Below are 15,077 nucleotides of genomic sequence, written 5' to 3' on the forward strand. Positions count from 1 at the left end.
TGTTTTACCATCCGGATGGCAACTCTAGCGGGCGCCCATGAGCGTCGGGGCGCACCGGGTTTTTTCCCGGTGTCCTGCCGGGCCAGTCCGACACTGTTCATTAGCAAAACTGTAATAACTGGAAAAAAAAACACAGAAATATGTTCAAACTTTCATAACCTGCCAAATTGTGTAAAATCAACATGATAATTAGGGGGTGTGGTCACAAAAATGGGCGTGGTCCCTCTTTTTATTTCCCAAATGTTGGGAGCGATGTTGTGGGTTTGAAACAGCCGCTGCTGAGGTAAATCTCCCAGGTTAGCAAATGGCGGGAAGAGAAGGATGTGAGGAAAGGCGGCGTTCCAAGACTTCGCTCTGTGGTACCGCTACTGTACATGGAACGCACAGGGCCGCCCGCTAACAATCATCCCGCTAGTAGCCCGAATATCCCCACCCAAACTCAGTCGCTGTTGCCTTGGTTACTGCTGGTCCGGGAGGAGGTTCCGGAAGTGACGTCAGGTTTCGTCCCGGTGGTGGTCGTGCCGCTGCGCTGGGATCACGGGAGGAAAGAGTAGGAGCCGAGGCGGCATGGATCCCCCGAGAGGTGAGTGAGCGGCAATGGAATGGGGTGTCGCGTGCGCTCTGGGGAGCCCCGTGTGGCCCCTTATACTTATGGACAGTCAGGAGGTGGGTGTGAACAGCTGCTTGGGCTTCTCTCCTCACTCACAGCGACACTGTAGCCTCCTCCTCCTCCTCCTGTGCTGCTGCTGCTCCTCTCTATTGACATTTGACATACTGACTCACAGCCCTTATATACAGTATATATACAGTATATCCCCACACACTGCTCCTTCTACTGCTCCTCCATACTGATCTCTATGCACTGCTGCTCCTCCATACTGATCTCTATGCACTGCTGCTCCTCCATACTGATCTCTATGCACTGCTGCTCCTCCATACTGATCTCTATGCACTGCTGCTCCTCCATACTGATCTACATGCACTGCTGCTCCTCCATACTGATCTACATGCACTGCTGCTCCTCCATACTGATCTCTATGCACTGCTGCTCCTCCATACTGATCTCTATGCACTGCTGCTCCTCCATACTGATCTACATGCACTGCTGCTCCTCCATACTGATCTACATGCACTGCTGCTCCTCCATACTGATCTCTATGCACTGCTGCTCCTCCATACTGATCTCTATGCACTGCTGCTCCTCCATACTGATCTCTATGCACTGCTGCTCCTCCATACTGATCTCTATGCACTGCTGCTCCTCCATACTGATCTCTATGCACTGCTGCTCCTCCATACTGATCTCTATGCACTGCTGCTCCTCCATACTGATCTCTATGCACTGCTGCTCCTCCATACTGATCTACATGCACTGCTGCTCCTCCATACTGATCTACATGCACTGCTGCTCCTCCATACTGATCTACATGCACTGCTGCTCCTCCATACTGATCTACATGCACTGCTGCTCCTCCATACTGATCTACATGCACTGCTGCTCCTCCATACTGATCTACATGCACTGCTGCTCCTCCATACTGATCTCTATGCACTGCTGCTCCTCCATACTGATCTACATGCACTGCTGCTCCTCCATACTGATCTACATGCACTGCTGCTCCTCCTCATACTTCTAATGATGGGTCTTCTCTAAAGAGCCTCATATTATTTGCTTGTTATGTGGATCAGTTATGGTCACTACTTGAACATCTTCTACTGACAGGTTGGCACTATTCCTGGGGATTCAGGAGATCTTCTGCATGACACAATATTGAGGAATACCGAAAATCTACTAAATTTGCTCCCCATTAAAAAGCACCTGTCATTTCTCCCACCAGAGGGGCAGACTAATCGAGCCCACCCTCCAGTTGGGGCAAATTATACACATATAATACACAAAAGCCATGAATATCCTGTAAATTACAGTATATCCTTATAAACGGTGATTTCTGATGTCATCAGTTATAAATGTTGAGTTCTGATGTCATCAGTTATAAACGGTGAGTTCTGATGTCATTTCTGTCACATGACTCACTGAAACTTGTGTATTATAATAAAAAAAGTACCCCCAGTTGCAAAATATGAGGATATTAGAAGTCACCTCGGAGTTCCATGACACTCATGAAACTCTTCGGTGACTAATAATATCCTTATAATTTACAAGAGGGGCTACTTTATTCACTATTTATATATACACACATATAAACAGTCGCACTCTAAGCCAGTCTCGATTTTCTTTCGGGGTGCTGAGTCAAATAACATGTACAAAATTTCAAAAAGAACCGCACTACAAATTCAATGAAATATTTAGATTTAATTCATTTCTGTATATCTATATATATATCTATATATATATATATATATATATATATATATATATATATATATATAGGGTTCGGTATTTGGCCAAATCTTTCATGAAGGATTCGGGGGTTCGGCCGAATCCAAAATAGTGGATTTGGTGCATCCCTAATATAACTATATATATGTGTGTGAAAAAGGTCCCCATGTGGGAAGGAAACGTTGGATAAAATGCTTCTTTTTATCGAATAAACAATCACATTTTCACTACTAACAGAGTGAATCCGAAAACTGAATCTGAATCCTAATTTGCATATGCAAATTAGGGGTGGGAAGGGGGAAACTTTTTTTACTTCCTTGTTCCTCAGTATACAGAGTGCGTTAAAACCTTTGGAATATATATATATATATATATATATATATATATATATATGTGTGTGTGTGTGTGGGATCCGTTATCCGGAAACCCCTTATCCATAATTACTGAAAGCCCGTCTCCCATAGATTCCATTATAATCAGATAACCCAGATTCTTTTAAATGATTTTCTTTTTCTCTGTAATAATAAATCTATTGTCTGTCTATTATTTCCCCCAACTGGAGGGTGGGCTCTATTAGTCTTCCACTCTGGTGGGGGAAGTGACAGGTGCTTTTTAAAGGGGAGCAAGTTTTCATAGTAGATTTTTGCTTTAAGCATATAAGTATTCTTCAATATTGTGGCTAGGCTGCCCACATTGGGGGGAAGCTTGTGGTGCAGACGGCCATGTTGGGACTTACACAAGCGCATAATTAGCGAGTTTGCAATTCACTTCGTATGGTTAGATTGCAAAGCACATATGTCACAAGCTCATTATGCACATGCGCACTACAAACTCCCTCTTAAGGTATAAAGATCCAAATTGTGGAAAGATCCGTTATCCGGAAACCCCCAGGTCCTGAGCATTCTGGATGACAGATTCCATACCTGTACTTTTTAAAGCATGGACGGCTCTTCAGAGCAGCTTCATCCACCTTGGCATTTTCTACTTTCTATAGGGAGGAGAATGCATTCTTATGTGAGAAATTTTATCAGTTTGTCTTTTGTTGATGTTAGAGGAAGATACTATCTCAGGAGCCATTTATGATCTGTCCCTCAATCGTATTTGTGCTCATCAATCTCTTCAGTGACCGTTTCTACCCTGGGGGATTGCAGTCCTGGTACATTCCACTCAGATCAGGATACAAATGTGTCACCATGCCATGAAGATGATCAGAATAGCTTTGTATTTATAGGGGAACATTATATATATATATATATATATATATATATATATATATATATATATATATATATATATATATATATATATATATATATATATATATATACATATATATATATATATACATATATATATATATATATATACATATATATAAACAAAAAAAGGTCTCACACACCTTAAGAAATTGTCAAAAACCAGGTTCTCAAGATGAGAACGGTCCAAGACCCGGACCGAAACGTCAATATATGGGAATTATTTTAATATTTGATAAATAAATTATTCCTTTTAAAAATCCCAGTGTACGTTGCTAATTACAAATGGATTTCTATATATATATGTATATATATATATATATATATATATATATATATATATATATATATATATATATATATATATATATATATATATATATAAATGTTGTATGTATCAGCTATTTAAGAATTGTTCAGACGATATCTCTGACTTCAGATGTGTTCTCCTTATCTCTCACCCTCTATGGCCTTTAATCAGGAGTGCCAAACTGCACCCTATCTGTTTTTCCGTTTCGGCCCCTCAGCCGTTTCAAGGGCCCCTTAGGGAACCTTTGCCTGAGCCACAAATTTAGGGGATGTGTTATTTCCTAGACCTCTTGCATATTACATGTATAGTAGCTAGGAATGCACTGGATCCAGGATTCGGTGCGGGATTCAGCCTTTTTCAGCAGGATTCGGTGAATCCTTGTGCCTAGCCGAACCGAATCCTAATTTGCATATGTAAATTAGGGGGCCGGCATGGAAATTACATGACTTTTTCTCACAAAAACGAAAGTAAAAAAAATTCTAACTTTTCCCTTTCCCAATCCTAATTTGCATATGCAAAATAGCATTCGGCTCGCTTTTCGACAAATCTTTCACAAAGGATTTGGGGATTCGGACGAATCCCAAATAGTGGATTTGGTGCATCCCTAATAGTAGCTTAGTAGCTCAGATCTGGAGGCATGGGACTTGATGAACGACAAATGTGACCTGCCAAACTTGTCTGCACGGATTGTCTCATAGTCACATACCTGAATGCACAGCTATGTTTGTGAAGTCACGCAGAACATGAATGGAGAATGCATACTTTAGGCAGGTGTACAGCTGTTTTACTGACTGCATAGATTTTATCAAAGACCCTTGTTCTCAATTGTGTGTGAATTTTCTAGACATTCGTGTGCTTTGTTTTACACCATGAAACAGAAAGTGGTAGTGATTACACAAAAACACCTGGCAGGTGTGTGCATTATACTTATGTGTATAAAGAATGTTTCTGCATTGCTAAGACTTGTACAAAGACCCAACAGTGCTGAACATGGGACTGTTAGTTTCGAACTCCACAACCGTATTTCATCAGATTGACGCCCTGCGACAAAGCCCACGTGACAAGTCAGATGGAGAAGCAGGTGTCAAGATTCTAATTGGACTGAATGAATAGTCGCAGGTAAAAACTAAATTTCATCCAACACGACTGTCAGATGTGGGCGCAAAAAGCAGCGTCTTCATCCGACAGTCGGACCGTGTAGTTGTTACCTCCAACTTTTCATTCAGTCCAATTATATCTTGACGCGTGCGACTCCATCCGATTTGTCACGTGCGTTTCCTCCGCGGGTGTTGATCCGACGAAAAACGTTCCTGGAGTTCTACCCTAAGGGTCTGGCCACAAGGGCAGATTCGGGGAGGGCGACTAATCTCCCCGATCTGCCTCCTGCCGGCTAAAATGAAAATCGCCTGTAGTTGTTACCTCCGACTTTTCATTCAGTCCAATTATATCTTGACACGTGCGACTCCATCCGATTTGTCACGTGCGTTTCGTTGGCGGGCGTTGATCCGACGAAAAACGTTCCTGGAGTTCTACCCTAAGGGTCTGGCCACAAGGGCAGATTCGGGGAGGGCGACTAATCTCCCCGATCTGCCTCCTGCCGGCTAAAATGAAAATCAGCTGTAGTTGTTACCTCCGACTTTTCATTCAGTCCAATTATATCTTGACACGTGCGACTCCATCCGATTTGTCATGTGCGTTTCGTTGGCGGGCATTGATCCGATGAAAAACGCTCCTGGAGTTTTACCCTAAGGGTCTGGCCACAAGGGCAGATTCGGAGAGATAAGTCGCCAGTCGGCGACTAATCTCCCCCATTTGCCTTCTGCCGGCTAAAATGAAAATCGCCTGGGGGCAGGCACTCGGAGCGTTTCGTTTTCTGAAGTCGCCCCGTAATTGCCTCACAAGGAAACTTCGGGTGACTTCAGAAAACGAAGCGCTCAGAGTGCCTGCCCCCAGGCGATTTTCATTTTAGCCCGCGGAAGGCAGATCGGGGGGATTAGTCGCCGCAAAGAAGAGGCGATTTGTCACCTGGCGACTAATCTGCCCGTGTGGCCAGACCCTTAAAGACAAATCACAGCATCACACATCAGTGTGGTCCTCCTGATTAGTATTCATGTGGTGTACCCTCTTGACATTGGGAACACATATGATTGGCAGGTTTTTCTGCAATGCCTTTGGATATCATGGGATCTGCACAACAGTTAATAATAAAAGTGTAACTGTTCTAAATGTGTTTCTTATAGTTCATTTAATTCACAACACATTTTTCTTGCAGTGCTCACTATACCTTACAAACTGTATCTCACGCCTGTGTCACCAGTAGAATAAGTAATTATGAGGACATATAAGGGCTGATATTACCATATTGGCCCGTGAATGGGGCAGCTCAGTGGCCTTCTTCATACACTGGACATGTTTGAAAATCCTGTCCCAGAGGGTTTCAGCAGGCTCATATTATAATCAGTTGTTGGCCCAAACAATGACATTACTCGGATTTGACCACATGGATGGTCAAATTGATCTGGGGCTAATGACGGAGTCATGTACTAGGACCTAGGAAAGGCCCATTGGACAAGCGCTCCATGAATATGCCTGATCCACCAGTACTCGTTCAACTGGATTTTTAAACCAGTCTGATTGATATCTGGACAGGCAGGCTTGTGTGTGGGCCCCATACAAAAAAAAAGAACTGTCACTTGCTAAACCAGTAGAAATAGGAACATGCATGGGTTCATGTGTGCCATTGAATGTCAAATTTTTGAAATTCTGTTCATCAGATGATGGGAGTGGCACCTCAGCAAGGGAAGGATGGTGTGACTGATAATAATCATGACATCTAATTTAAATATGGCCACCTTTAAAAGCCACCAATGAAAGCCCACTGTGTGTGTATTAGTTGACTGTAGTACTGTCTTCGCTGACACTTGCTCATGTGTTTGACCTCAGGTCACTTCAGGAGAAGTTTATCTGTGATTAGGTAACACTCTTGCTTAGTGTATGAGAAGGTTCCCCATTTGAGAATAAATACTTCTGTTGAGTCACAGTAACCCCTAGTAACACTTTTGTATATTTGGCAAAACTTTTCCATAGGCAATGCTTGGCAGGGTTTCAGGGTGACCTAACCTTTCTAAACAACACTTAAACACTTTTATTCTTACTTTTATTTAGTAATATAGTGAAATTGCATCTTATCTACAGTCTGTTGTTCTGCTTAGATACCCTGTCTATTTATGAAGTCCAAAAAGATCTTGTAGATCTGCATTCTTCCCTATGTGAAATAGTTACCAGCTATTTCCAAGGTACAGGGCTTCCAATGGAAAGGCTTAGTAGAAATCACCAAGGGCAATGACAGGTGACCCACATAGACATTCCAATCATGTTGGTCACCATTGCTTAGCAAAAGTGATGAAAAAAAAACATAGACTAGTTGCCACTATTTTAAATTTAGTCGTGGTTTCCAGAGTAGGTGGGTTGACCATGTTGGAGTTAGACTGGCCATAGACGAAATGATCCGCTCGTTTGGCTACATCGCCAAATGAGCGTATCTGTAACGAAGTCTCACCCTGGTGGTCTAGTGGGGGGACGGCAGGGACGCCTGCCGCCTCCTCGACGGGGACACCCGCCGCGCCGATCCTCTTCTTGTGTCGGCTCTCTCCTAGTGTGCGCGCGCGCGCGCACTTCCGGATTTAAAGGCGCATGCGCGCGTGCAATGGCGCCAAATTCAAAAGTATTAAAGAAGCATTCCCACAGTTTGTCATTGCCCGTGATAGGATTTTGTTCCTGGTGCTTCTGAGCTTTGTGCTATATTCTGAACCTGTTTGATTCCTGTTTTTGACCCCTGCCTGGCTATTTGACTATTCTGACTTCTGGATTCTGACCCTTGCCTGATTACTGACTACCGCCTCTGATTAACCCTCTGATTGACTCCCTGGTTTGACCTTTGCCTGTCTGATAACGTTTATTCTTTGCCTGCCTCGACCCGGCCTGATCTGACTACTCCTTTGCCTAAACGCCTTGTACTGCGATCTTCTGTCCAAAGACTTTGCTTTACTGTCGTGCCCCTCTGCCTATCCAGAACCTTCATCTTGCACCTCTCGTTTAAGTCCAGGTGGCATCCAAGTAAGCCGAGGGCTCCTCCCGAGGCCCAAAGGCGGTCACACTACTGGTGAAGCACGAGCCGAGACCAGGGTGCCTGGTGTTTGTTCTGGTGTTGGGTGCCGACCGTGACAGTATCTTTCCCCGATATGCCACTAACGGCATGGCTATACTGGGGGTAATTTGAGCGTTCGGCCTGTTGGGGGGGGGGCAGGGTGGAACCAGTTACACTGTAATTAATGGACCTATCAGCTGAAACAAGCTGATAGAGCACAGTCAGCAGCCAGTATCTTCTACAGGATTGGACATAAATATGTGAATAAAATTGAGTAGCCAGGAGGAAAGGTTTAGAAGCCATAGTTATAAGTTTGTTTGTGCCCGATAGTCACGTCAAACCAAAATCTCTTGCTGAGATGCCACTCCCTTCAACTGGTGAGATTTGTAACAGATCCTGGAGGCCACAAATTTGGCATCCGTTGGTACTAAGTAAGGGCGTGGCATACATGAAGCCAATGCAGGTTCCTAAGCCAAGTTGTTTTTGTAATCCAAACCAGTTTAGCAAGTGGCACTGTTTTGTTTTTTTTTTGTTTTTTTTCTTTCTTTTCTTTTGAACGCTCTCAATTACTGGGCTTTATTAATACATTCTTTTAAAGGCTTAAATTAAGTCATCACGTGTAGTTACATGCAAGATCTTCAGACTCGTATAAATAAGCAATGTAGTTTGCTTTGCGCTGTTCCTGCTAACCTTTCGTTACTTTCCTTCATTCCTTAACAAAAGCTAATGTGACAGAGGCCCATTGGGAGTAGGGTTGCCACCCCGGTTTTTGGGACAGCTGCCCAGGTGAAAAGTTCCTGTCCGGATTTCCAAATTAGGGAATCCGGACAGGACATTGAAGTTGAATGACCACGTTTGAGCGCCACATCATCAGTCCCGCCCCTGATGTCACCTTCCCCGCCTCCACCTGACATCACTGATCTGCCCCCTACGTCACCAACTCGCCCCCTGCCCCTTTTCGTACATAAAAAAAGGTGGTAACCCTTATTGTGAGCCTATAGCACATGCTTCACTGAGGGCCGTGCAAGTTCATAGCTTTGGTGCTCCAAGATCTACCACTGGTTTCGGACCCTCACTATTCTATGAGATTGATTGCTGACCAGTTATTATTTTGTGTTTTTAGACTTGTCAACTGTACTGTGTTTCATAGAATTTGTATGTGTTATAGTCCTGCCAGAGGGGTATCTCTTTTGGTGTTTCCAAGACTATTTTTTTTTTGCTGTTCCCTACTATTCCTATTCGAACTATATTTGGCACACAAGGCATGTGCAAGCACAAGCAGCATTTTTTTTATTGCACAATGCAAAGTTGCAATGGTTCAGCATCATGCCCGTTTGGCAACCATACAAGGGGCAGTATATGTGTGTGACCACCTTTCTCTTGCTCCAGAGGCAGTGCAAAAAAACAAAAAAAACAAGTAGAGTGGTGATATGCTACATGGGTCGGTCCGGACTGAGAATTAAAATATGCCCAGGCATTTCAGGTACACAGAGGCCCAAACAGCCCCCACCAGCCCACTAAATACCGACTTTCTATGGGACCTTATAGCAGCCCCTCTGGCTTTTACCTGAACCCACAGATTGCCAGTCTGGGCCTGTGGGCCTCCATCAGCTGCCAATGACAAGGTATCTGATTGGGACACTGGCTGAAAAGATAGACTTTGTACAATTAGCCATAAATCGTACAATGAGACTTGAGCAGTGATGAAGATGAGCTTAGTCTCCTTTCACTTTCCCATGTGTAACCAACCACAAAATGCATCGGCAGATTTTCAGGTTGGACGGATCCAATAGGATCATCTATCATGGAGACTTATGTGCCCCAGACAGGTAATACATTGCCATTATGTTAAAGGCTAAAAAAAAATTTAAAATTAAAACTAAAAATAACAAAGCGGTTGTAAAGATGATACCCTTTTCTTACTATAGTTCCTAACCAATAGATTGAGAACTAAAATTGGGTCCCCATGCTGTTTATGAATAGAATAATGGAAATGTGCTACTGCAGTGGTCAATAATAATTAAATAAAGTGCATAAGGAAATCCTAACCAATTCTTTACAGTCTCATATTTTATTTGTGACAAAGAAACCCTGATTTATTGGCTACCTAACCTCACAATCAGAGCAAGCTTTTAGAAATTTCTATTTATCATCTTTGATAGCCAATAAAACTTTTTCTGTTTCATTTAAATGTTACCCTGTAAAATGTTGGCGGGGTAACACCCAACCACAGTCCTACCACAAATTTTATCCCGGTGGCTCACTTTACTAATGCACAAGTGATGGGAGACACATAGATATCCTCTCTAAAAGGAGAACTAAACCCTAAAAATGAATATGGATAAAAATGCCATATTTTATATAGTGAACTTATTGCACGAGGCTAAAGTTTGAGCTTGTCAATAGCAGCAATGATCCCGGACTTCAAACTTGTCACAGGGGGTCACCATCTTGGAAAGTGTCTGTGACACTCACATGCTCAGTGGGCTCTGATTGGCTGTTGAGAAGCTAAGATTAGGGCTCGTCACTAATTATCCAGCAGAAAATGAGCTTCCCTGGCTGTAATATAAGCTGATGCTACAGGTTTGCTGATTATTCAATTCTGATGCTAATTGCACTGGTTTCTGTGCTGCCATGTAGTAATTATGTGTATTAATTACTAATCAGCCTTATATTGTGACATTTCTATTCTATGTGTACTGTATATTGTGAGTGGCTCCCTAAGCTCAGTAAGTGACAGCAGCACAGAGCATGTGAATCAGCAGAAAAGAAGATGGGGAGCTACTGGGGCATCTTTGGAGACACAGATCTTTACTGCTAAAGGGCTGTGGTTGCCTTGGGCTGGTACAGAAGCACAAAACATCATGTACAACATTTCTAGCCTATCTCTTTATTTAGGCTTTAGTTCTCTTTTAAGGACAGAGCTAGATGCACCTCTTGAACTGCAGGTTTTTCATCTGACACTCAGTGCAGAGAGCTGCAGGCAGGGGATTGCAATGCTCCTGGAATGATTAATAAGGGGCACGCTCTTGTACCCATTAGTGCTCTTGCTCCCCCAGGGTCGTGAACAGCACCTGTTGCTTCTGTATGCAGAGTTGTGTATTCTGTATGTAGAGTTCTGTATTCAGGTTGCCAGCCACCATCTTTGTTCACATGATGTCCAGTTTTAGGTTCCCTGGTGGCATTCAGTGGCGAGGGGCATGCGCATTGGGAGCCAGATACACATCAGCTTCCAGTGTACATATTTGCTGGCCAAGAGCCACTACCAGAGAGCCTAATACTGACTACGATGCTCCTGCCAACTACGCTGTGCTCTGAGTCCTCTCATTGGTCACTGGTAACCGTTCCACTTGGGTTCATTTCAATTATCGGCGTGTGCTCTGTAGTAAGACGGGGTAATTAAGCACAAGGGATTGAAGTTTATTTTTTTATCAATAACATAAAGTGGCTGTAGGAAAGAGAAACAGTGGTGCTGAAAAGAAGCTGAAACAAAAATATAAACCTGCCAGGTGGAACCAAACTTGTCAGAAAACAAAGATCAGACCATCCATGTTGATTTGAGGATCAATAGTTCAAAATTCACAGCTCCGCGCAGGATAGAAACAAAGCAGCCTGCGATCTGGGAGGCAGTCACTATACGGAGCTGCTGGGGAGGACGGAATGAAGATCTACAGAGCTGCTCGGTACTACAGGTATGGGATACATTATACTGAAATCCCTACGAAGTACGGAATGGCCATCTCCGATAGGATTATTTGGATAAAATGGAGTCTAATTTTTAAAAATGATTTCTGTTTTCTCTGTATTGAAACAGTAGTTTGTACTTGATGCAAACTAAGATATAATTAATCCTTATTAGAAGCATTACGAATTTTTGATCTTTAATTGTTTAAGTGCTTTTCTAGTAGATTTAAGGTAGCGAAAAATCCATTATCCGGAAAACCAAGCCCCCGAGCATTCTGGATAACAGGCCCCATACCTGTGTTTGACTGGCAGTGAAAGTGGGTATGTGTTGGGTTTATATTTTAACTTCTCTTTGTTTCGATTGGCCTATAGGGTTGTGGATATAGACTGGGGTCGGCGGTTCTGCTGGTTTGCGGTTCGGGCCGCAGGTCTTCTCAATAGCGATTTTTACTCCTTTTTCCTGATCACACCTACTTCGATGATGTCACTTCCGGTGCACAATGACAGCACTTCCTGATTCTTGATGGTCAGCAGGTCCGGGTTGCGGCTAAGGTACTTGCGGGTAGAGTCAGGTAGCAGGTCCAAGCAAGTAAGAATGCGGTTCCGGGTTGCGGATTGTATGTTGCGCGTACGGGTTCCAAAAAATGGACCCGCGCAGGACTCCACTTTGGAGTACCGAAGCAAAAAATATCTTGTTGCCACGAATAATAGCAGTGGAGCAAATCTGCTCAGTGCAAATTGGCGCCTGCTTTGGTACAATCACATACAGGTTGCTGAGCCTTAAAGGGGAAGGAAACCTAGTTGGCGCAAAAACCCCCCCCCTCCCGTGTGTTGCCCACCCTCCGCAGGTCCAGTCCAGGGAGTTCACAGACGACATCTTCTTCCACGCGATCTTCTTCCTGCTTTGACCGGCGCATGCGCAGTTGGAGCATTTCGCTGGTACGATCTACTGCGCATGCGCCAAAAGTCACGAAACTTTGTGACTTTTGGCGCATGCGCAGTAGATCCGTACCGGCGAAATGCTCCTACTGCGCATGCACCAAAACGCCGTTCAAAGCAGGAAGAAGATCGCGTGGAAGAAGATGTCGTCTGTGAACTCCCTGGACTGGACCTGCGCAGAAGGGTAAGTAACAAGTTAGGGGCATTTGCCCAGCGGGACGGGTAGGCCAGGGGGAGGGTGGGCAACACACGGGAGGGGGGGGAGGGTTTTTGCCGAACTAGGTTTCCTTCCCCTTTAAAGGATCTATATCACCCACTGTAACACAACGCAGCAATGGAAGGGCTGATGAGCAATGTGCATAGAGGAAACGCAATTTCGCGACTTTCAATTAGTATGTTGTCCAGTGACGTTTTAATTGCTCGCTACGGACACCTCTGGTTTATTTCTGTTTCTGTGTTAAAGACCTAAATTTGGATCCAGAACCAGCAGAAAGCCTGTGAGACTGAGAGCTATAATTAGCTTCCATTAACTAGATTTAACAACTCTGGGAGGTCACACTTCTATTCTTTTAATATTTAAAATGTAAAGATTATAAACCCTTTTGAACAAACCAGACCCGCCCTGCTGCTGGGCATGTGCCGCTACGTAAATGCACCAGCGCTTTGCTTTAATGACTTTCTTTTGTTATAGGAACTTACACGTGCCAATACTTGTAAAATATGCCATCATTGCATTCTTCTTGGGAATGTTACCATATATTTGTGCTAGGGATGCACTGAAATCAGGATTTTCAAAAACTTAAAGGAACAGTAAAACCAAAAAATGAAAGTGTTTTAAAGGAATGGCAATATAATGTATTGTTGCACTGCACTCGTAAAACTGGTGTGTTTGCTACACAGACACTACTTTAGTTTATATAAACAAGCTGCTGTTTAGCAATTGGGGCAGCCATTCAAGCACAAGATACACAGTAGATAACAGATAAGCACTACTATAGTTTATATAGACAAGCTGCTGTGTAGCCATGGGGGCAGCCATTCAAGCACAGGATACACAGTAGATAACAGATAAGTACTACTATAGTTTATATAAACAAGCTGCTGTGTAGCCATGGGGACAGCCATTCAAGCACAGGATACACAGTAGATAACAGATAAGTACTACTACAGTTTATATAGACAAGCTGCTGTGTAGCCATGGGGGCAGCCATTCAAGCACAGGATACACCGTAGATAACAGATAAGTACTACTATAGTTTATATAAACAAGCTGCTGTGTAGCCATGGGGGCAGCCATTCAAGCCCAGGATACACAGTAGATAACAGATAAGTACTACTATAGTTTATATAAACAAGCTGCTGTGTAGCCATGGGGGCAGCCATTCAAGCACAGGATACACAGTAGATAACAGATAAGTACTACTATAGTTTATATAAACAAGCTGCTGTGTAGCCATGGGGGCAGCCATTCAAGCCCAGGATAGACAGTAGATAACAGATAAGTACTACTATAGTTTATATAAACAAGCTGCTATGTAGCCATGGGGGCAGACATTCAAGCACAGGATACACAGTAGATAACAGATAAGTACTACTATAGTTTACATAAACAAGCTGATGTGTAGCCATGGGGGCAGCCATTCAAGCACAGGATACACAGTAGATAACAGATAAGTTCTGAAGAATCCCATTGTAAACTACAGAGCTTATCTGTTATCTGCTGTGCATACTGAGCCATTTCTCCTTTTTCAGGTTTGAATGGCTGTCCCCATGGCTACACAGCAGCTTGTTTATATAAAGTATTGTACAGTTTATTTAACAAACCCACTCGTTCTACCAGTGCAATGCAATCTGTATAATATATTTTAATTTCTTTAATTTTTTGTTGTTACTGTTCCTTTAACTGATTTGACCGTGGCCAAAGTGGGATGATCCAAATAACGACCTGTGGACTCCTTCAGCACACCAGTGTGGTCCTTGCTTGATGGGATTTTTCAACTGACCAGAAATGAGTCAGGCAGAACCTCCCAAGGACCCTCATACAGGGGCGGATAAGCTGTTGACTCAGTCTAGAGGGGCTGAGTCAGCCTGTATAATGAGCTGGAGCATGTTGCATTTATAATATTAATTAATAATAAATAATTATTAGCTTTGGCACTTGCAGTGACACTTTTCACCTGTAATGTAAGTGGTTGATCATCTATAATTTATATTTTTCTTATATTTACACTGTAGAAATGTAAAAGAGTCTAACTTATTGTACACGGAGAAGTCCTTGCATAGGAGCCCTTGCATGGGGACTGAGTATTGTTATTTTCACAGCCAGTCTGAGGTTTGCAATGAAACAAGACAAATCTCAGCACTACTCTGTGACCAACGTGGGAAATAAAAGCCATTAGA

General features: G+C 43.2%; 1 protein-coding gene across 3 annotated transcripts in view; it reads left to right on the forward strand.

Annotated features, from left to right (window-relative positions):
* The first annotated feature begins 243 nt into the window (after positions 1-243).
* Positions 244-15,077, forward strand: part of dagla.S (diacylglycerol lipase, alpha S homeolog) — a 30,360-nt gene continuing 15,526 nt past the window's right edge. Inside the window, exon 1 of one of the 3 annotated variants that reach the window (XM_018260112.2) lies at positions 244-583. The gene's annotated coding sequence lies outside the window, so the exon portion shown is untranslated. Of the gene's footprint in view, positions 667-15,077 lie in introns of all 3 variants that reach the window. The other 2 variants (XM_041560877.1, XM_018260111.2) reach the window with 2 other exon arrangements.

This window comes from Xenopus laevis, chromosome 4S (assembly GCF_017654675.1).
Source record: "Xenopus laevis strain J_2021 chromosome 4S, Xenopus_laevis_v10.1, whole genome shotgun sequence".
NCBI classification, from domain to species: Eukaryota; Metazoa; Chordata; class Amphibia; order Anura; family Pipidae; genus Xenopus; species Xenopus laevis.